The sequence below is a fragment of the Furipterus horrens genome, unplaced genomic scaffold (genome assembly GCF_987537825.1).
Source record: "Furipterus horrens unplaced genomic scaffold, mFurHor1.1.pri manual_scaffold_10, whole genome shotgun sequence".
NCBI classification, from domain to species: Eukaryota; Metazoa; Chordata; class Mammalia; order Chiroptera; family Furipteridae; genus Furipterus; species Furipterus horrens.
Window position 1 is genome coordinate 48,899,114 of NW_028327180.1, and position 21,382 is coordinate 48,920,495.

Sequence of the window (21,382 nt, forward strand, 5' to 3'; positions counted from 1 at the left end):
CCAGAAGGAGGAGGAGGCATAGATCATATAGATTAGCTATGAACTGGTAATTATTGACATTGGGCTCATGGGGAAGGTTGTCATTATACTGTTTTGCCTACTTTTGTGTATGTTTGAAATTTTCCACAAGCAAAACTTTAAAAAGAAACCCCAAAATACCAGAAGTGAATTTGGGGTGCATGCATTTGTTACTGGCCCCCTGCTAAGTTAGGTGGAGAGCACGTGATCAAGTGCGGCTTCTCTGCTGGGGACCTGGAGATGCTGGGCCAACTGTCCACCTCTCATCCCCGAGGCGGATTCAACTTGGCTCTACAGTCATGACTGCGCTCCCCTTGTCTGGGCGAGAGGCCCATCAGAGCATCGGATCATGGACCTTGCTTCAGACCAACACACTCAACTGCAGACCCAGTTGTGGAGCCCCTGTACTGGTCACAGAGGAACAAGTCACAGACAGTGGCATTTGGGACAGCTCGCCCCAATTTTTACAGCTTTTATGTGCTCCCATCTGGTGTCTTAACTATTTGGGGTTGTGTTGTCTTGGGGAGAGAGTGGATAATATATATGCACTTGAAGGGCAAGGAGATATATAGCCTAGGACAAGGGGCCAAAATAAAAGGTGGCAGTGTTTGCTGTAGCACCTGGCTGAAAGAAGACAGGGCCTGAGTAGTCACCAGGGGCTGGGAGGTAAGGGCAACGGGGAGATTTTGGTCAAAGGGTACAGAGTGGTGGTTCTATAGTATGGGTATGTCTAGAGATCTAATGTACATGATGGTGACTATAGTTAACAATACTGTAATACTAGACATTTGCTGAGAGTAGATTTCAGGTGCTTGCAACACATAGATGTTAACTATTTGAGGAGATAAATATGTTAATTAGCTTTACTGCAGTAATTATTTCACTACTACATTTATGTTTATAAAACATGTTGTATACCTTAAATATATATCATTTTTATTAAAAAATAAATAAAAGGATGAGTAGCTGTACCTGGATTCTGTGACCTCTACAAGGGCAGAAATTACCTGCCACGTTCAGGTCGAATCTCAAACATTGGCAGTTTTGCTCTCTTGCACTTCAAAACCAGCCACCATGCTGAGAGGAAGCCCATGCAGCACATGGAGGGGGACGGAGGCCCCTCACCATCACCCCAGCTGAGATCCCAGCTGTCAGCGTTGTGAGCAAGGCTTCAGCTGATGTTACCTGGGCCAGAGAGGAGTGGTCCCCTGGGCCCTGCCCAAATTGTGAAATCCTGAGTAAATAAATGATTATTTTTTTAAACTATTAAGTTTCAGGGTGGTTTGTTACATAGTAGAAAGCCCAAACACTGCCTAGCCTCTCTTCCTAGGCACAATTCGGTTACTCAAATTCCCTTCACCTTTTGGTATGGACTGAATGTCCCCTCAAGTTCATATATTGAAATCCTAAAGCCCAGTGGCTATATTTGGAGATGGGGCCCATGAAGAGGTGCTCAGGGCTGAATGAGGCCGTGAGGGTGGGACCTTTACAAGAAGAGGAAGAGGCACCTGTGCTAGCTGATGTCCAGCCTCCAGAGCTGAGAGAAAACAAACTTCTGTTATTTAAGCCACCCATGCTGTGGCACTTTGGCCTGATAGCGGGTGTTGACTGGCACACCTTCTTCAGTCCCAAAGCCTTTGCAAACACTTTTTCCTGCCTGGAATGCTGCACACAGTTAACACCTGGCTATCTGGGCCATGCTCAGCAACTGTATTCCTAACTGCAGGACAGTGGCGGGGCATCTCTGACCAGCCAGGGCCCCTTCCTCACTTTATCCCTCTCAAAGCAGCCTGCCCCTCCCCCAGCATGGGCAGTCTGCAGCTTAGAGTCCTTTGAAGAATGGTTTGATTAATGCTGCCCCGCCCCCTTGCCCAGGTTAGCACAGGGCCTGGCACACAAAAATGCTCTGTTTTAGGAAAGGCAGTGGTGTTGCCCAGGAAGGTCAGAGCGCTCTTTGACCCTGACGTTCTGCTCCTAGGTGTAAGTGGGAGTGAAACCTGTGACATGGCCCGGGGCAGCATGCCCTGCAGCCCTGAGCTGGCATTGGCCCGTGTGTCTCACAGGAGAATGGGGAATGTGCCCCATGCACACCAAGAACACTAACAGCCACTGCCAGCTGCAGGGTGAGTCACAGAGATAGCCAGTCCCCAAAGAGGGCAGCACCACAACCCATTCGAATTCAGTAAAACAGGCAAAGTCAGTGCCTCAGCTGAGAGGTGCCCACCTGGGAGCTAAACTTTGGGGCCCAGCAGGGACATGAATGTCACAAAAGCCAGGATCCTGATCACTCTTGTGGAGAGGGATTGTAGTCAGGAGTGGCCTGTGAGTTAGTTGCTGGAAAGGTCTATTTAATGACTAGCGTGGTGAATGCAGGAGTCTACCCTACAACCGTCTTTAAATTGTATACACACACACACATACACACGTATACATATATAAGCATATATATTTTGCATGTGTCTTCTGTGTCTGTATAAGAAGAAAAGGGCCCTGGCTGGTGTGGCTCAGTGGATTGAGCATCAGCCTATGAACCTAAAGGTTCCTGGTTTGATTCCCACTCAGGGCACATGCCAGGGTTGTGGAGCAGGTCCCAAGGAGGGGGCGTGCAAGAGGCAGCCAGTTTATATGTTTCTCTCATACAGTGATGTTTCTCTCCCTCTCTTCCTCCCTCCCCTTTCTCTAAAAAAAATAAATAAAATCTTAAAAAAAAAAAAAAAAAAGAAAAGGAATTGATGGTGGCCATTTTTGAAGATTAAGTCATCAGAAAGATTCCCTGATGAAAGCTATGGTCATTCTGGTCCTGGGTGCTGGGGCCTAGCTGCCTCTCTGTGCTCTGGGAGCTCCCAGTCTAGCAAGGGACTGCTCTCTGTGAGGTGCTGCAGCTCATGCTGTTCCTGGAACCCTAGCCTGAAACACAGCTGTGTTTGTGGGCCACCTGGGAAGAGCAAGGCGTCGTGAGTAAGGGAAGGGCAGGCGGTTGTGGGCCAGCAGTGAAATATAGGAAACTTGATTTTCCTCTCAGCTGGGCTGGGCAGTGATGTTACTGACCACACTCCCAGTGTGCACAAATCCCTGGGAATGCAGATGGTGCAGGCTGGTGGCTCAGCCCAGGGAGCACTGGATGATGAGTGAGGAAAGCCTGTTCACAGAAGGCTTGGGACCCAGGGTTCTGAAACCTGCTGGGGAGTGGCTCCCGGAGTGGCAGGCTGTGCATCATGGGCTATGGGGTCAGCCTCAGCTGCTGACGGCTCTGATTGTACCACCCTGAAGGCCTTGTCACTTCTAATCTCAGAAGCAAAGCAGGGTAAGTGGGGCCTGTCTTTGGGTGGGAGACCAGCAGGGAATATCAGGTGCTGCAGGCTTTTGCCACCCACCTCTCCTTTTCTCCCTCTCCTTGTGTCTCTCTCTCCTTTCGCCCCCTCCTGCAGGAGGTCCCTTCTCTGGCCACTGCTGGAGGTGCCTGTGGGTGGCATCCTCTGGCCAGGATGGATGGTTGTAGGGGGTTCCAAGGAAGGGTGTTATGTGAAAGGTCACTCCAATAACAGAAAAATCTTTTCCTCTGATGCTAAGTAATGTACAGAAGATTAGATAAGTAGAAACTGATATGTTCAAAGAATAATGACATTACTGGAGGGGTATTTTCTCAATGCCCTTATAAGATGTCAAAAAAGAAATTCCCTCAAGGAAATCTGCACTTGACATAATTTGGTCTTGTTCCCTCACTGACCAGGCTCCTCTTCACACTGATTCATGTCAGCCCAGAGCCTTCCTGGACTTGGATCCCTGAGAAATCCATTTGTCAGTCTACTCTCCAAAGATCCACACTTCATGCTGGACAAATGGTCCTACGAAAGGAGGTGCTGGGCGAAGATGGGCATGGAGAGAATGTCTAATCTGTAAGTTTAACCTGCAAGAAGGCTGGTTAGGGGAGGGTAGGAGCTGCATGATGAGTCCTGGCCCCTTTTTGGATCAATTAGTCTTTCTGTGTTGGCCAAAACATTCATTATAACCTCGAGGTCCACTTAAATTTAATGGGTTGAGGCATGGTATTCAAGAGGTCTCTAAAGCACGTGACGCCTGCCACATTTATATGCATGTGCTTATGTGCATGCACATCCATGCACACATACACATGCATGCATGCACATACATGCACACAAACAAGGGAGTTAACAGAATCTTTCTGATCCTAAAGAATAAATGTAACTCAGGTAACAAAGGCATAAATTACTTGTTAGTGTTTTATCAATAAAGTATTTTAAAAAGTTTTTGCCCTGGCTGGTGTGGCTCCGTGGGTTGAGAGCTGGCCTTTGAACCAAAAGGTCGCAAGTTAGATTCCCAGTCAGGGCACATGCCTGGATTGAGGGCTGGGTCCCAGGTTGGAGGTGTGGGAGAGGCAACTGATTGATGTTTTTCTCCCTCTGTTTCTCCCTCCTTTTCCCTTGCTCTCTAAAAGAATAAATAAAAATCTTAAAAAATGTTTTTCATGATTAATTAATGTTGGCAAACACTGCCATATTCAAAGGAGTTGCCTCCAAACTAAAGTTCAAAGTCAATAATTTTGTAATTTAAAACAGCCCATTTCAAAGCAGGGGAATACCTGGCATTTCTGTAGTTGATGCTTATTTGGATGAGAGCTGTATTCAGTCGCACTGTCCTGTTATTACCTTTTAGACAAAAAAGGTAGCAGTTGGATTCCCCTCTCTAGTAAAATAACAATTGCAGATTTGCGTTTATAACCAGGATTGCTGACAGTAATAAAAACAGTGTCGCCTTTACCCAAAGGAGGTTTATTTCAAGTGGCAAAATTCACTAAAAGTTTAACTGCTTTTTAAGTATGTCTCAGCACGTAGTGTTAAAAATGACTACTTTTCTAGAGCAGGGGTTGGCAGGCTTTTATAAAGGGCCAGATAGTAAATACTTTAGACTTTGCCTAAATATTGACCTCTTTTGCGTCTACTCAACTCTGCCATGTTTGCCAAAAGCAGCCACAGATAAAAAGCAAAAAAACAAAAAAACAAAACAAACAAAATGGAGCATGGCTGTGTTCCAATAAAAGTTTATTTATGGACTCAAATTTGAATGACATATAATTCTCATGTGTCACAAAATAGTATTCTTGTTTTGAATTTTTTTCGAACCATTTCAAAATATAAAAACCATTCTTAGTTTGCGGTTCCTGGAGCACAGGCTGTGGGCAGAATTTGCCCAGGGGGGAGCCCTGCTCTGCCCTACAGTACAAAGGATAAACCGGCCCTCCTAGACACTCCCATTCCATGATGGATTGAGGGTATGAGCCACGTGCCCGAAAATATGAAAATTAAAAACAAAACAAAAAACAAATTACCAAGGGCTGACCAAGGTGTGACGGAATCAAGACCTCATCCAGGATGCCCACCGGTTCTGCTCATGCGTGGTCACCTTGTCCCGGTGTCCCCAGCCAGCAGCAGTGAGTGAGGCCTTCCAGGGCCTACGCCCACAGTCCTGCCCATGCAGGGTGCCCATCTGGTTCTGTGCAGCATTTACCTGCTGGGCACATTTCATTCTCCATCAAGTTACTACCACCTACCATGGTTCCCAGCGGACAGAGAGTTGCCTTTCCATCCCCCGTCTACTGTGCTGTCGTCCAGTGACTGAGTCCAGCTGCCCTGGCTGCCAATGACCCAGCAGAGCCTAGCGGCTGATCTGTGCTCTGTCTGTGCAAAGGGGGTCGGGGCTGGGATGGCCCTTGCAGCTCACAGCCTAGGCCTATGAATTACTCTGGCTTTCAGTTCATCAACCATCTTACAGCTGAACCCTGAACAAGGTAGGGGATAGGGGCACCAACTCTACATAATCAAAAATCCTCATGTAACTTTTGACTTCCCCCAAATCTAACTACTGATAGCCTACTGTTGATTGAAAGCCTTATCAATAACATAAACAGTCAATTAACACATGGTTTGTATGTTCTATGTATTATATACCATATCCTTACAATAAAGTAAGCTAGAGAAAAGAAATGTTATTAAGGAAATCACAAGGAAGAGAAAATACATTCCTAGTACTGTACTGGGTTCATTGATACCGTAAGTTTACATGTCTGTTTACAAGATGAAGTGTATATCAGTACCTGTACCAATATTGTCCTGTATAATACAAAACACTGTAGATGTTATATGTATTATTAATCCTAGACATCAAACATGAAAATATAATGTGAAAAAATTTATATATATTTATAGGTATAACAATTTATGCATTGATAACAAAGAAGCAAAATAGGATTGCTTTATGGTAATTCTAGTATAATCGATACAATTGCTTCACAGTAGCCTAGTTTATACACTAATGAATGAATGATTATAAAATTTATTTTTTAGGATTTTATTTATTCACTTTTAGAGAGAGAGGAAAGGAGGGAAAAATGGAGGGAGAGAAACATTAATGTGCGAGAGATACATTAATTCGTTGCCTCACACACCCCCAACTGGGGACCTGGTCTGCAACACAGGCATGTGCCCTTACTGGGAATTGAACCGGCGACATTTCAGTTCACAGGCTGGTGCTCAATCCACTGAGCCACACCACCCAGGGCATGCAATATTACAGTCTCATTCGTAATACAGTATTGGAAACATTGTTACATTAAAAAACCCACTGATATGCTGTTTTTCCAATTATGAAAAAAGAGAGGACTAAATGGTAATTCTTTGAAAGCAAAGTTATAAAACAGTATAAGAACTAACACATTATTAGTTTCATATTAAGCATCATTCACCTTATGTCTGTACAAGGAGAGGCTACTCATTTCCATATAAGTCTTGCACATGATGCTCTACACACTGAACACTTAGGCAATGATAATGATGGTGATGACACAGAAATGTCTCACACAGTTCTTGCTCACACACATTACACAACAGGTAAGTTTATTAACTGTACGGCATGTTGATTATTTACTATTGATTAACTGGAAGTCAATAATCATGAAGGTCTTCATCCTTGTCTTCATGTTGAGGAGGAGGAGGGGGAGGAGAAGGTGGAGGAGGAGGAGGAGGAGGAGGAGGAGGGGGAGGAGAAGGTGGAGGAAGAGGAGGAGGAGGGGGAGGAGAAGGTGGAGGAGGAGGAGGGGGAGGAGAAGGTGGAGGAGGAGGAGGAGGTGGAGGAGGAGGAGGAGGGGGAGGAGAAGGTGGAGGAGGAGGAGGAGGGGGAGGAGAAGGTGGAGGAGGAGGAGGAGGAGGGGGAGGAGGAGGAGGGGGAGGAGAAGGTGGAGGAGGAGGAGGGGGAGGAGAAGGTGGAGGAGGAGGAGGAGGAGGAGGAGAAGGTGGAGGAGGAGGAGGAGGAGGGGGAGGAGAAGGTGGAGGAGGAGGAGGAGGAGGGGTTGGTGTTGCGTCTCAGTGGTGGCAGAGATGGAGGCGGTGCAAAGGGAAGCAGAAGAGGCAGGCACCCTTGGTGTAACTCCAGGGAAATATATTCCTGTCTGTCTTCTTCACTTTTTCATTTCTCTGAAAATGTTTCTGTATAGTACCAAGTCTTCTCCCACCATTTGCTTTAGTTACAGAGCCTGTGTCATAGAAGGGGCCATGTAAAAGATGTCAAAAGTGGTCTTGAATAATCAGAATCCTCCTGCCTGATTGTCTAATGCAGATTGTTGGCATTGTTTCTATGTCTTCTCCCTCATCATCGGGCACTGGCATGGAAGCACTTACTCTACCAGTCACCTTCTGTTAATTCCTCTGGTGTGGTGTCTATTAGCTCCTAAATTTCTCCAAGATCTGTATCTTGAAGCCCTTCTCCTTTCTTTTTTGTCATCACATCCACAATCTTTTTCACGATTTCCTTGATTGGCTCTGTTGTAGATGCTGGGAAGGCATGCACAACACCTGGGCACAGTTTTTGCCAGCAGGAGTTGGTAGTTTCAGGCTGCATATACCAGCTGTGGCATCTTCAATAGTGTAATCTTTCCATACTCTCCTGAGGTCCTTTCAACCGGGTTTTCTTCCGTAGCATTGACAATCCTTTCCACAGAGTAGCTTGTGTAGATCAGGAGTAACCCCCTGACCTAGAGGATGAATTAGAGATGTTGTGTTTTGGGGACAAGTAGACCATGGTGATGCCTTCGGTAGTGAACTCCTGGGGTTCTGGGTGGCCAGGGGCACTGTCCAATAGCAAAAAACTTTAAAAGGCTGTCCCTTACTGGCAAGGTACTTCCTAACTTCAGGGATAAAGAATCGATGGAACCAATCCAGAAAAAGGGTTTTCACTGTTCAGGCCTTCTTACAACCAAAAGATTGGCAGCTGGTCTTTGTCTTTCAAGGCTCGGGGTTAGTTAGCAGCTTTCTAGATAATGATGGTTCTGATAAAAAATCCAACTCCATTCTACATGAAACAGTGTGTTAGCCTGTCCCTTCCTGTCTTAAATCCTGGTACAGGCTTTTCCTTCTTACTCATACGTGTCCTTTGTGGCATCCACTGCCCCTCTCCTCCCCAGAATAGGGGACTTTGTCTGCATTAAAATTTGTTCAGGAAGATATTTCTTCTTAGTGATTTTCTTTCCGGCATCTGGGAACTCGTCTGCTGCCTCTTGGACAGGAGAAGCTGCTTCTACTATCATTTTGATTTTTTAAACCAAGCCTGTTTCTAGAATCATCAAACTATCCTTTGCTGGCCTTAAATTCTCCAGCTTTAGGTCTTTCATCTTCCTTTTGCTTTGTCACTTACTAACTTCACTTTTTCTCTAATTACATGTGAACGTCTATAAGAATGCCTTTCTTATAGCAATCTTGAACCCACATAAAGGCTGCATTTTCAATACTAGACAAAAAGCTGTTTACAAATTAGTACTCTTGATGGGGTGAGAGAGAACTTTGCTTCCTTGGCAGTGTCCCACGCAACTGGAGAGCTCAGGTGGTCCCTCATGTATTTTACTTTCCCCTCAGAGAAGTCAGGGACCTGAGATTCTCTCTTTGCCCTACGCTATGCTGTCCGGGGGTGGGGTGTGTATGTCAAGTCAAGTTGCTCCTCTTACCCTCTCCATTGCACCCAGACTCCTATTTTTTCCTCCAACAGTGTGCTGGAATTATCCTCTGGAAACCTGGACTTCCACAAGGGTTCCCTTATCTTCGGGTGACTGTCTCAGACAGCATTTTCCAGGGCCTCCTGGACTGTGGCCAAGAGTTGCTAGAGCTTCTTCATGAGCCACAGTAGGGCCCACCGCTGGGACTAAGTTCTGTGTGCCCATGGGCTGAGGCACAGCGGGGGAGGCCCTCCGGGTTCCTTTGTGTGCGGTGCTGGATTCCACAGCTCCCAAAAGGCCCTTTTGTCCATGGATGGATGATAAATTACTGTTGTTGTTGAGGAGGGGGGGCATGTATAAGGGATGTCTTATTGCACCATGATACTGATGTCACTCCTCTGTACATTTTAACTATAGACAATTTTATTTGTCAGTTTTATACCTCAGTAATGCTGTGGTGGTGGGGTGGAGAGGAAGAGAATGATGTAAACTCTTAAAATTCTGGGGAGTTTTTTTTCAACTAATGTCAATCAAGTGTGATGGTGGAGTAAGTACATATTCATTTTTACAAGGACTCAAAATATTCACATCTCTTGCCCCCTTTCTTAAGAAACTATTAGATGGCACACACCGAAGAGGAGGGAAATGGGTGGTCTAGGAAGGAACTACAGGGAGGTGGTCAACAGTTTTCCCGACAGCAGATACTGAGTTGAGGCAACAGACAACGATTCTGAGCAGGATGAGTGAAGATTTCTCAAGGAATGTTCCCAGGAAAGAATGGAACTGGTAGAACATCTGATATGTGTAAGCCTTTGGAAATAAACTATTAATGGGAATTGACACAGCCAATGAGAAAAATTAAGATGAAATTAACAGAATATTATACAAATGAAAACAAAGAGGCAATTCAGGGAAAGCAGAGAACAAGAAAGGTGATAAAGCGATGTTACATTAGGAGACTTAGAAGGAAAGAGTAATGTAATACTGTGACGTAATGTAGTAGTGGAAACTCTGACCTTCCACAAAAAAATGCAGAGTAAATATTTAGTATGATGGAAGTAGAGAAGAAAGCAAGCTAAATATTTATTTATAATAACATGAAATGGACAGATAGTGTTTAAAGTGGGAACATCAAGAGGCAGTTTAAGACTGTTACCAAGATGATGTATAAAGATTAATACAAGAAAAACACAGCAAAACGTTTGAAAGTACTTACTTCTGTGAAGCAAGAAAAGGGGAAGGAAGAGAAGGAGTGAGTGTTATTTAATTACATTTGATTTAAAAAAATGTGTTTCATGGAGCTTTTTCTATTTTAATTTTAAATTAAAATTTTTATTAAAAAGAAATTTTATAATTCTTTTTTAAAGAAAATGAAAATGTTAAATGCTTAACAGTAGGTGGCACTATTTTCTCTCTTTCAGCGTGAAACTTCCCTTCCTGCTTTTTCCTTACTGGTTTGATTACATTAGATTGTATCACATTTTCCTCACAAGAAATGAGAAGTCTAAACCAATTGATCTTTACTGAGAAAATTGTGTCTACAGATTTTAGGCAACCTCAAACATTTTAAAAGTGAATACACTAAACTGAAATGATCAAATGATCAAATACAGTAAATTTATCTTCATATTTTTCTTCTCTGAAAAGCAAAGATGAATTCACTAAGCCCTTCTCTTTTTTTATAAACATTTCCCTTCAAAGAACACTAGAAAATTTTCACAGAGCCATCATATATATTTGCCTACTTAACCCGAGATTCCATTAAAAATATTACATTTTGAAAGTATAAATGGTGTTGGTGAGGACAATAACTTTGAATCTAAATGAATACTGATTACAAAGAGTAAGTTGAGAGATTGATTTGATTTTACCGAATTCCATCTCCACTAGCTCTGCGTGACACTAGGAAGCCGATATGGAAGCAACAGAAAAGATTAGTTTATTGAGCGGTGGCTTCTGATTCCGGCCTGCTCTCACGGACAGTTGCGTTATCAATGCCTGTCCTGTATGGCAGCCCCCTGCCCTCTCCTGACGCTTTCTTTCCCGTCTTTGATCTCCTCTCACATTTCAACCTGTCTATCCGCCTCCCACGCAGCAGCTTTTTCTTGGTGCCTCCTTTGCACCTTCTCACATCCCTCCCTTTGCCTCACCCGCTCTTTCCTCGCCAGTGCTTCCGGCATGTCATCCATCTGCTGAGACTCTTCCAACGCCTTTAACTCTAGTCTATTGTCACTCTCCATGGGTAACGATGGGCCTTGGGTTCTCTGTGGGGAAAGGTTAGGGCTAGGATCAAGGTTAGGTCAGGGTCTTCCAGAGTCCTTTCCTCTTGCCGTCCCACTCTCTCCTGTCATGGACCCAGTAACAACATCTCAACCTCTCCATAAAGAGAGAGAACCGGCACGGAGACCCCGGAAATCGGTAAGGGCTACACAAATAAAAGCAGCCGCAGTGCGTACAAGAAGCACTTGGTGGCTGTAGAAACCGAAGAAAACCAAAATGTTTTTTTCCCTGATATTGAATGACTTGGTACTCGTCAATGGCAGAGGTATTTTTGCTTCAGTTTTAAACTGAGACTGTAAATAATGGGACTCAGGCTAAAAATAAATGAGCTGGGATCAGAATTACGGTGAACAGAGATGTGTGGGGCAGGTAACCTTACTGTCATCACCACTCTCAAAAATAAGTGATATGTATATTTTTTGATTTTGAGAGATTTTTATGAAAGCTGGGTCAGTGAAACAAGGAAGGGCTTAGCATAGAAGCAACAGGAATGAGCCTAGGTGGGGCTGCTCTGGCTCACTGAAAGTCAGAGAACAGGGGCCTTGGAGACGGGTGCAGGGCGTTGGCCCGGGGTGAGTTGCTGCTGCCCATTGCTCCCCTGGTTGCAAGTCTCGTGGGGACCCTGAGAGTTTAGGAGATGCAGGCCTGTGGGGGAAGGAGATGGGGGAGGGAAAGGCGAGGGTGTGCTCCTGGGAGGGAGAGCAGGTGCCAACAATGAGTGACCTTAAACAAGGCCTTTTACCATCAATTTCTCAGGACTCAGTTTCTTTATTTGTAAAAAAGGCATGATAAGCCCTATCCAGGTGGCTCAGTTGGGCGGAGCATCATCTTGTACACCAAAAATGTTGTGGGTTTAATTCCCGGTCAGGGCACATACCTGGGTTGAGGGACTGATCTTTGGTTGGGCACGTACAGAAGGCAACTGATCCATGTTCTTCTCTCACCTTCCTCTCTCTCTTTTTCTCTTTCTCTTTCTCTCTCTCCCCCTCTTCAGTGAACATGTCCTCGGGCGAGGATTTTGAAAAAAAAAGAGGGGCATGATAATACATATGCCTGAAACCACAGACCCTGGACCAGGGGAGGTCTTGATTTCTTGTGCATTATAATTCCTTTAAATTGGCACACAGTAAAGGGTTTCTGGAAAGAAGAGAAAAGAAAAGAAAAGTAAAATATTTACCCAGTGATTCAAGGGTCATTATATGAAAATATAAGGGCATCCTTTGTACCAATTGAGGAAATTGGTGGGATGTGGCCCCATGATATGGCGATAAGGGATAGAACTTTGTACTTTCTTAGACAATGATCCTGTCATTAACTCAGATGCACACATAAAACTTACCTGCTTCCAAAAGTGGGTCCGGTCCATAGAATTATTCAGTCGTTGAATGGGATTACTAAGTACTCTCTTAACATATGCTTATTTATTCAAAAAATCATGCGTACTACTATGTACAGGTACTTGTCTCACTTCTGATAATTTCTTGAGACATGAAAAAAGGAGACAGTATGGATTTGCTTTCCATGAGAGTAGGGAGTAAGAGCCTTAAAAACTGGAAATGAGGAGAGGGGAGCAGTTTCTACCATTAACCTCTAAATAGCACATTTTTTCATACCAGCCAGATCTGATCAATTACTGTTTCCTTCTTTTGTGTTTTTTATTTTTTGTCAACATAGTTAAGTATATAAAAACACTTGTTTTGGTAATACCAGTATTATATATTATGTGGGTTAAAATAAAATTGACATGATTCTTTCAACATGTTTATTGAGCACCTACTATGTGTTAGGTATTGCTCTGTGTGGCAAGGGTGCAGCAGAGAAGCAGGCAGGCAGAGTGACTCAACAGGAGCTTATATTCTGGTGAGTGGAGGCAACTAATTAATCCACCAATCAATAAGTAAGCTAATGAGTAAGAAAAATTTCAGATGGTGGTGAGTGAGTACGGATATTTAATGACCAGACAGCTATGTGAGTTGAGGTGATGAAGTGGCCATTTTAGGCTGAGGTCTGAGTGATAGAATGATCATCATAATGAGACTGGAGGCAGCTGCATTTCAGGCATACTGAACTGGTGGCACGAAAGCTCTACTGCACACCAGAGCCTGGAACTAGGTGGGCCCCGTAGTGAACTATCACTTCCGTGTTTTCACTTGTTACAAATCCAGGTAATTACAATGGAGCTCAAATGTAATTTCTGCCTAGTTTGGTGAATTGACTATTTTAAGTAATTAGAGCATCTCAGAAACCAGGTCTAAATTTTTTTAAAACTGAAATTTAAATAAAATAAAATTAAGTGCTCAGAAAAGCTTCTTCTCAAGCTCATGTTAGGGTGCAAAAATAATTCCTTATCAAAGACTCAGTTGCTAGGTAAATTTTCTGTTGCTCTAGATATGATATGCTCAGTGTTAGGAGAAGTAAGAAAGTTAGTTCTTTAATAATAAGTGTAAATTAGGATGACTGCTGGTCTGGTGCAAGGCTTTGTCAGCAAGAAGCCTGGGGATCTTATTGCTCTGTCCTTTTCTTTCCAATTTCACTCCCAGCCCAGAAGCCATAGAGAAAAAAAAAAAAAGAAAGGATGTCATAAGTTAAGAGAAGCTAAGAAATTTTCAAAATGAATTTTAGAGCATTGACAGAGTAAAAATATAGAAATGAGCTCAATATCAACTTTTCCCAGTTACCCTGGTATTTAATGTTTATCAGCCATCTTTTATTAGGTGCTAATAAAACGATGTGAAAGGATTCGGAGGTGCTGGGCAAAGGTCATGGCCAGGAATGTGGAGTTCATATGGCCCTCTTCAGTGGTACTTGCATTGATGCTCATGCTTCAGGTTCTTATAAGAATGGCAGTAGTTGAAAAGCCGTCAGCTGCCAGCCCCATAGGAAGCCCAGCAATGCTCCCTTTCTTCTTGGTGACACACTTGTGGTAATACCAGTAGTAACCTCTTTGAAATGTTCCAGCAACACCTTTAGGGGTGAAATCCTGCATCCGTATCCAGCTTGGCAGCTCCCCTACTTTGACATCCATGAGTTTCTCCTCCTTCAGTGGTAGGACTGACACCATCTTGGAGTCCCACCCTGGTATTTAATTCTTTGTAAGCAACACTAAGCTGGGTATCTGTAATGCCAAAATATAATTGCTTGTACAAAGCCCTATGTATTTAAGTGTAAAATGAACTTAGAGGCTAGAAGTAACCCTGTAATCTAGTTTGGAACACAGAAGGCCCATAAGGTAGACAGAAATTCAATAAGCAGCTTAGGGATCTTGAGTTCATGGGCTTCAGTTGGCTTCACTGGCATGCGTGGAGCTTGAGGAGCAGCAGAGAGGCTGTGCTGGAGGTCATGGGAGCTGAGTTCTCCTTCTTTTATTCTTGTATGATTTATTGATTATGCTGTTATAGTTGTCCCAACTTCTTTTCCCTTTGCTCCCTCTGCCCAGCACCCCCTCCCTCCAGCAATCCCACCCCCCTTAGTTCATGTCCATGGGTTGTGCATATAAGTTCTTTGGCTTCACCCTTTCCTATACTATTCTTAACATTCTCATCTATTCTGCACCCTCCTATTATGCTTCTTAATCCCTATATCATTTTCCTCCTTCTCCCCTCTTCCCCCTCCCAGCTGACACCCCTCCACCTGCTCCCCATACCTATGATTCTGTTTCCACTCTGGTTGTCTGCTTAGTTTGTTTTTGTTTTTATTTTACTTTTTTAGATTCTGTTGTTGATAGTTGTGATTTTGTTGTCATTTTAATGTTCATAGTCTTTTTAAGCTGCAAAGTTTATTATACTCCATTTTCTAGGTTTTTCTATTACCTGACTAACAAATCTTCCTAAGTTCTTAAGTGATTCTTATCAGTCAGAAACAGTAAACTTACTATTATGCCTATTTTTAAGTATTCAAAAACTCTTTACCAACTTAGTAAAATTTCAACTTACAATCACAGGTCAAAATCAATGATTCAGGAGCACATTTAATATTAGCACCACAAGTCTGATATTAACACTCAAATATGCCTAATTCTCTTAAACTTTGTAAGTTCTTAAAGTGCCAAACATACAAAGTAGATTTCTGAGCTTAACACAAAAAGATGAGTGCTATAGTTTTACTCTACTTCATCATCACTGTACTCAATTCTAAACTTTCCTGGGTTAAAACTGCTTCCCAAGCAGGTTGGACTTTCCTTCTCAGGCACATGCTTCTCAGCTGGATGAGGATTCTTTTTTTCTTTTTAAGTATAGTTTATTGATTATGCTGTTACAGTTGTCCCAATTTTTCTTTCCTTTGTTCCCCTCTGCCCAGTAACCCCCTTCCCTCCAGCAATCTCACAATCCCTGAGTTCATTTCCTGGCTCATGCATATAAGTTCTTTGGCTTCACCCTTTCCTATATTATTTTTAACTCCCCCCTGTCTATTTTGTACCAACTGATTATGCTTCTTAGTCCCTGGCACCATTTCCCCATTTCTCTCCCTTCCCCCTCCCAGCTGATAACCTTCCAAATGATTCCCACACCTATTATTCTGTTCCTGCTCTGGCTGTTTGCTTAGTTTGTTTTTGTTTTTGTTTTTATTTTTTAGATTCTGTTGTTGATAGCTGTGAGTTTGTTGTCATTTTACTGTTCATAGTTTTGATATTTTTTTTTCTTAAATAAGTTCCTTTAACATTTCATGTAATAATGGCTTGGTGATGATGAATTCCTTTAGCTTTACCTTATCTGGGAAACACTTCATCTGCTCTTCCATTCTAAATGATAGCTTTGCTGGATAGAGCAGTCTTGGTTGTAGGTCCTTGCTTTTCATCACATTGAATACTTCTTGTCAGTCCCTTCTTGCCTGCAAAGTTCCTTTTGAGAAAACAGCTGAAGTCTTATAGGCACCCCTTTGTAGGTAACTCTCCTTTCTCTTGCTGCTTTTAAAATTCTCTCTTTATCTTTCACCTTTGGCATTTTAATTATGATGTGTCTTGGTGTGGTCCTTCCTGGGTCTAGTTTGTTTGAGACCCTCTGTGCTTCCTGGACCTGTATGTCTATTGTCTTCTCCAAATTAGGGAAGTTTTCCTTCATTATTTTTTCACATATTTTTTCAATTTATTTTTCTTTCTTTTCCCTTTCTGGCACCCCTATGATTCAGATGTTGGCACATTTAAATCTATCCCAGAGGTTCCTGAGCCTCTCCTCATTTTTTTTCAATTCTCATTTCCTCCTTCTGTACTGGTTGACTTTATTTACTCCTTATGTTCCAATTTGTTGATTTGAACCCTGGTTTTCTTTCCTTCACTTCTAGTTTCATGTGGATTTTCCTTCATTTCACTTAGTATAGTCTTCATTTCTTCCCTGTCCTGCTTAATCTTTTCTGTCAAGTCTGTGAACATCTTTATCACCAGTGCTTTAAACTGTGTATCTGTTAGGTTTGCTATCTCCTTGTCACTTGGTTCTCCCACTGGAGCCTTGATATGGTCCCCCTTTTAGGCTGTACTTCTGTCTCATCTTGACAGCTTTCTGTGTTTGCCTCTGTGATTTAGGTAGAGCTGTTGCATCTGTTACATGATAAGGGGTGGAGGCTTAGGTATTCGTTAGGGCTGGCGACCTGTCTCACCATGTTGTGGCACTGTATGTAGGGGAGGGGTCTGAGAAGGAATAATGCCACTTGCTTAGCAGTTGCCCCTTTTCTAGGTACGTCTCTCTCTTCTTGTACTACGCAAGCTGCCTCCTTCGAGACTAGCAATTTCTTCCTCTGCCCCAACCCCTACTGGCTTTCGCAGTCAGAAGCTCTATTTTCCTTGGTGCTGGAACCATGCCACGCGTGGTCTGGTTTGGGGCTGGAATCACTTCCCAGGTTTAAGATGTATGACTTTGCTTTTTGTTGCAGCTACAGTCCCTGTGCTCCTGCTGCTGCCAAGCTCCACCCCTGTAGCCACTGCCATAGCCTCACACCTCCTTCTCTCTGCTGGGGCTCCACCCCTCCTAACTTTCTGGCTGAATATTTCTTCTTTATTTCTTTGTTGAACTTTTATGAAGTTTTATTTTCTGGATCTTCTGTTTTTTTTGTTTTTTAGTTTTAAAGTGGTTGTAAATTCCTTCTTAGTTGTGAGGAAGATGCAGCCTGCCTACCTACACTTTTATCTTGGCCAGAAGTCCCAGTTCTCCTTCTGACCTTGCTGTGCACAGCCCTCTGTTCCCTGAGCCTTAGATCTGACACTCCAGGACTTTTATTTATTGCTTTTTTTTAAAAAAATAATTTTTATTTATTTATTTGTTTGCTTATTTATTTTACTTTTAGAGAGAGGAGAAAGGAGAAAGAGAGGGAGAGAAACATCACTGTGTGGTTGCTTCTCACTTGCACCCCCAACTGGGGACCTGATGTGCTACCTAGTTATGTGCCCTGACTGGGAATCGAACCAGTGACACTTGGCTCGCAGGCTGATGCTCAATCCACTGATCCACAGCAGTCAGGCTTATTTATTGCTTTTTAAAATTATTTTAAGCACTCCTCTCATGTCTTGGCCTACGTGTATTTTTTGCCATAGCTTTCCAGAAAATTCTGTGAAAGTTCAGACTCATTCTATACAGCCAGACTTTCACTTCAAGAAAGCTAAAATTGTCTAACCACTATGCTGTACATGCACCTGAAACTGTTAGTGCAGGTAGCTAGCTATTAATAAAGGAAGGAAGAAAAGGGAACCAGACATTATTAAGCATAATGAACCAGGGAGTATGAGCCTGCTTAACCAAGTACATGCAACTTCACACAATCGAGGTGATAGCACCATTGCCCTGCCAAGGGGATTAACACCCCGCCCTTCCCCCATTGCAGGAAGCAGCTGCCCTCCAGTACTGGATTGTGGGGGGCAGGGAGTAGGGGGAGGTAAGCAGGTGCAGAATTGAAAATGACAATGACACCAGGAGAGGTGCTTCCATGAGGCACACACAGTGGAAGCCAAAGTGGTGACCATAAAGGCCTGTCTGTCTAGCCTGGGAAAAGAATCAAATTGGATAAGGGACACAGAACCTCAGAAGATCTAGGAAATAGATTGGTTAGGGGTGGACTCATCAGAAGCCCATGAAAACTTGGGAAGTTGATTGGTTAGTTTGAATAAGTGCCTGGTCCATCCCAAGGCCAAGATAATGTAATCAGCCTCACAAAGAAGCCCTCTCTCTCTTGCTTGGTAACATGTGCTTCTCCCATTAGTTCAAGAGTTCTCTCCACTGCAGCCACGTGGCCCTGGCAGCAGCCTGGGGCCGGGCACAGACTGCACAGGCCTGAGCACATCGCCAGGCTCAACTAGGCACATGGGACAGAGACATGGACTGAACCAATAATGCAAAGTGTCTGGACACTGGCCCTGTTTCTGGGCCTGGTGAAGACAAGACTGGACTTCTTTCAGAGTGAGAGGGTTGAAGAGACATTGGCGACCTGGGGGCAGCCTTCTGTTTTCACCCAAATAGATCTTACCAGTGAACCTCATCCTCCCTGGCATGAGTCTCCTGAAATGCTTTTCTTGAGACTCCATGAAAGGGCCTCATTTCCACCAGCAAAATAAGCATTTCATGCCCTAACGTGCTCCTTAGTCCCAGTGTCCTCTCTCTTTCAGTATTTTCTAAACTCATCTCATGATGTGCATCATGGTGACCTGAAAAGCCAGGGGCTGGCAACCAGGGGACCAGGAAGTGGGCCCTCACTAGACACTGAATCTGCTAGAAACTTGATGTTGGGCTTCCCAGCCTCCAGAAATGTGACAAATAAATGTTTGTTAAGACTCATTTTTTATTTAGGCCTCTATTTTTGGATGCTCTTTATGCCTCTTTTGCACTAACATTGAGGAGTTCAAAATTTAGTTTATTTTATAACTGCTTATTCCCTTTCATTTCAAGACTTCTAGCTGATTTAATCAGAGTTGAAATATTCTCAAACACTTTTATGAAAAGAGTGGCTTATGGGCAAGGAGCTTGTTCAGAATCTCAGGCTTACCCTTGACCTGCTGGATCAGAATGTGTATCTCAACCACTGCATGATTCATATGCACACTGAAGTTTATAAGCACTTATCTAAAAGTGTGTTTGGGCCTTGAATTCAGAGCTCAGGAGCACAGTTCCCGGCAGTCTGAGGGGACAAGTCTTGCCTGGGTCACATGATTGAGGGTGTCCAGCAGATTCAAGGAAGCCCATTTTTTTAAATGGTATTTTTAAAAGTATATTTTATTGATTATGCTATTACAGTTGTTCCAATTTTAGCCCTTTTGCCTCCCTCCACCCAGTACCTCCCTTCCCTCCAGAAACCCCCACCCTTAGTTTATGTCCATGGGTTGTGCATGTAAGTTCTTTGGCTTACCCCTTTCCTATACTCTTCTTAACATGCCCCTGTCTATTTTGTACCAACCAATTATGCTTCTTGATCCCTGCACCTTTTCCATCATTCTCCCCCTCCCCCCTCCCAGCTGATAACCCTCAAAATTATCTCCATACCTATAATTCTGTTTCTGTTTGGTTGTTTGCTTAGTTTTTTCCTTCTTTTTTTCTTTTTTTGCTTTCAGGGGAAGGGGGAAAGGGGGAAAGAGGGGAAGAGAGAAAGGGGGAAAGGGGGAAAGAGGGGAGGAGAGAAAGGGGGAAAGGGGGAAAGAGGGGAGGAGAGAAAGGGGAAAAGGGGGAGTGGAGTCTCCCAGTCAACCACAAGAGCTTGTAGGAATCACCTCAGTTTGTTTTGTTTTTATTTTTCAGATTCTGTTGTTGATACTTGTGAGTTTGTTGTCATTTTACTGTTCATAGGTTAAAAAAAATTTTTATTTATTTATTTGTTTGTTTTATTTTTTTATTTTTAGAGAGAGAGGAAAGGAGTGAGAGAGGAAAGGAGAAAGAGAGGAAGAGAAACATCACTGGGTGGTTGCCTCTCATTCACGCCCCTAACTGGGGAACTGACATGCAATCTAGTAATGTGCCCTGACTGGGAATCGAACCAGCGACACTTGGCTCACAGGCCGACGCTCAATCCACTGAGCCACAGCAGCCAGGGCACTGTTCATAGTTTTAATTTTTTTTTTCTTAAATAAGTCCCTTTAACATTTCATGTAATAATGGCTTGGTGATGATGAATTCTTTTAGCTTTACTTTGTCTGAGAAGCACTTCATCTGCCCTTCCATTCTAAATGATAGCTTTGCTGGATAGAGTACTCTAGGTTGTAGGTCCTTGCTTTTCATCACTTTGAATAATTCTTGCCAGTACCTTCTTGCCTGCAAAGTTTCTTTTGAGAAATCAGCTGACAGTCTTATGGGAACTCCCCTGTAGGTAACTCTCAGCTTTAATTATGATGTGTCTTGGTGTGGTCCTCTTTCGGTCCAACTTGTTTGGGACTATCTGCTTCCTGGACTTGTATGTCTATTTCCTTTGCCAAATTAGGGAAGTTTTCTTTCATTATTTTTTCAAATAAGTTTTCAATTTCTTGCTCTTCTTCTTCACCTTTTGGCACTCCTACAATTTGGATGCAGTAGGTTTAAAGTTGTCCCAGAGGTTCCTAAGCTGCTCCTCGTTTTATTTATTTATTTATTTATTTATTTTTTTGCTTTCTTGTTTCTTTCTGTTCTGATTGACTTTTTATTTCTTCCTTTTTTTCCAAATCATTGGTTTAAATCCCAGCTTCCCTCCCTTCACTCTTGGTTCCCTGTATATTTTTGTTTCACTTTATGTAAACTTCATTACTTCATTTTTTTGCCATACTCTATGAGTTCTCTGAGCATATTTATCATCAATGTTTTGAACTCTGTATCTGATAGGTTGGTTGGCTATCTCCATTTCATTTAGTTCTTTTTCTGGAGTTTTGTTCTGTTCTTTCATTTGGGCCACATTTCTTTGTCTCCTCAATTTGGCAGCCTCCTTGTGTTTGTTTCTGTGTATTAGGTAGAGCTGCTTTTACTCCTTGTCTTACTAGCATGGCCTATGTAACAAAGGCACCTACCTATAAATTGTGTGGGGTGGAGCCTTAGATAATTGCCAGGGCAGGGTTGCCCACTTCACTGTTTTGGGGCTTGGAGAGGGAACAATGCTGCTGTCTGGCTTCTGGTGATTTGCCTGGCACTTGCTCTATTTCCAGTCACTTCACCC

At 43.2% G+C, this 21,382-nt stretch overlaps 1 pseudogene; it reads right to left on the reverse strand.

Moving 5' to 3' along the window:
• Positions 1–14,091: 14,091 nt before the first annotated feature.
• Positions 14,092–14,357, reverse strand: LOC150000166 (ATP synthase F(0) complex subunit f, mitochondrial pseudogene; annotated as a pseudogene).
• Between the last annotated feature and the right edge of the window lie 7,025 nt (positions 14,358–21,382).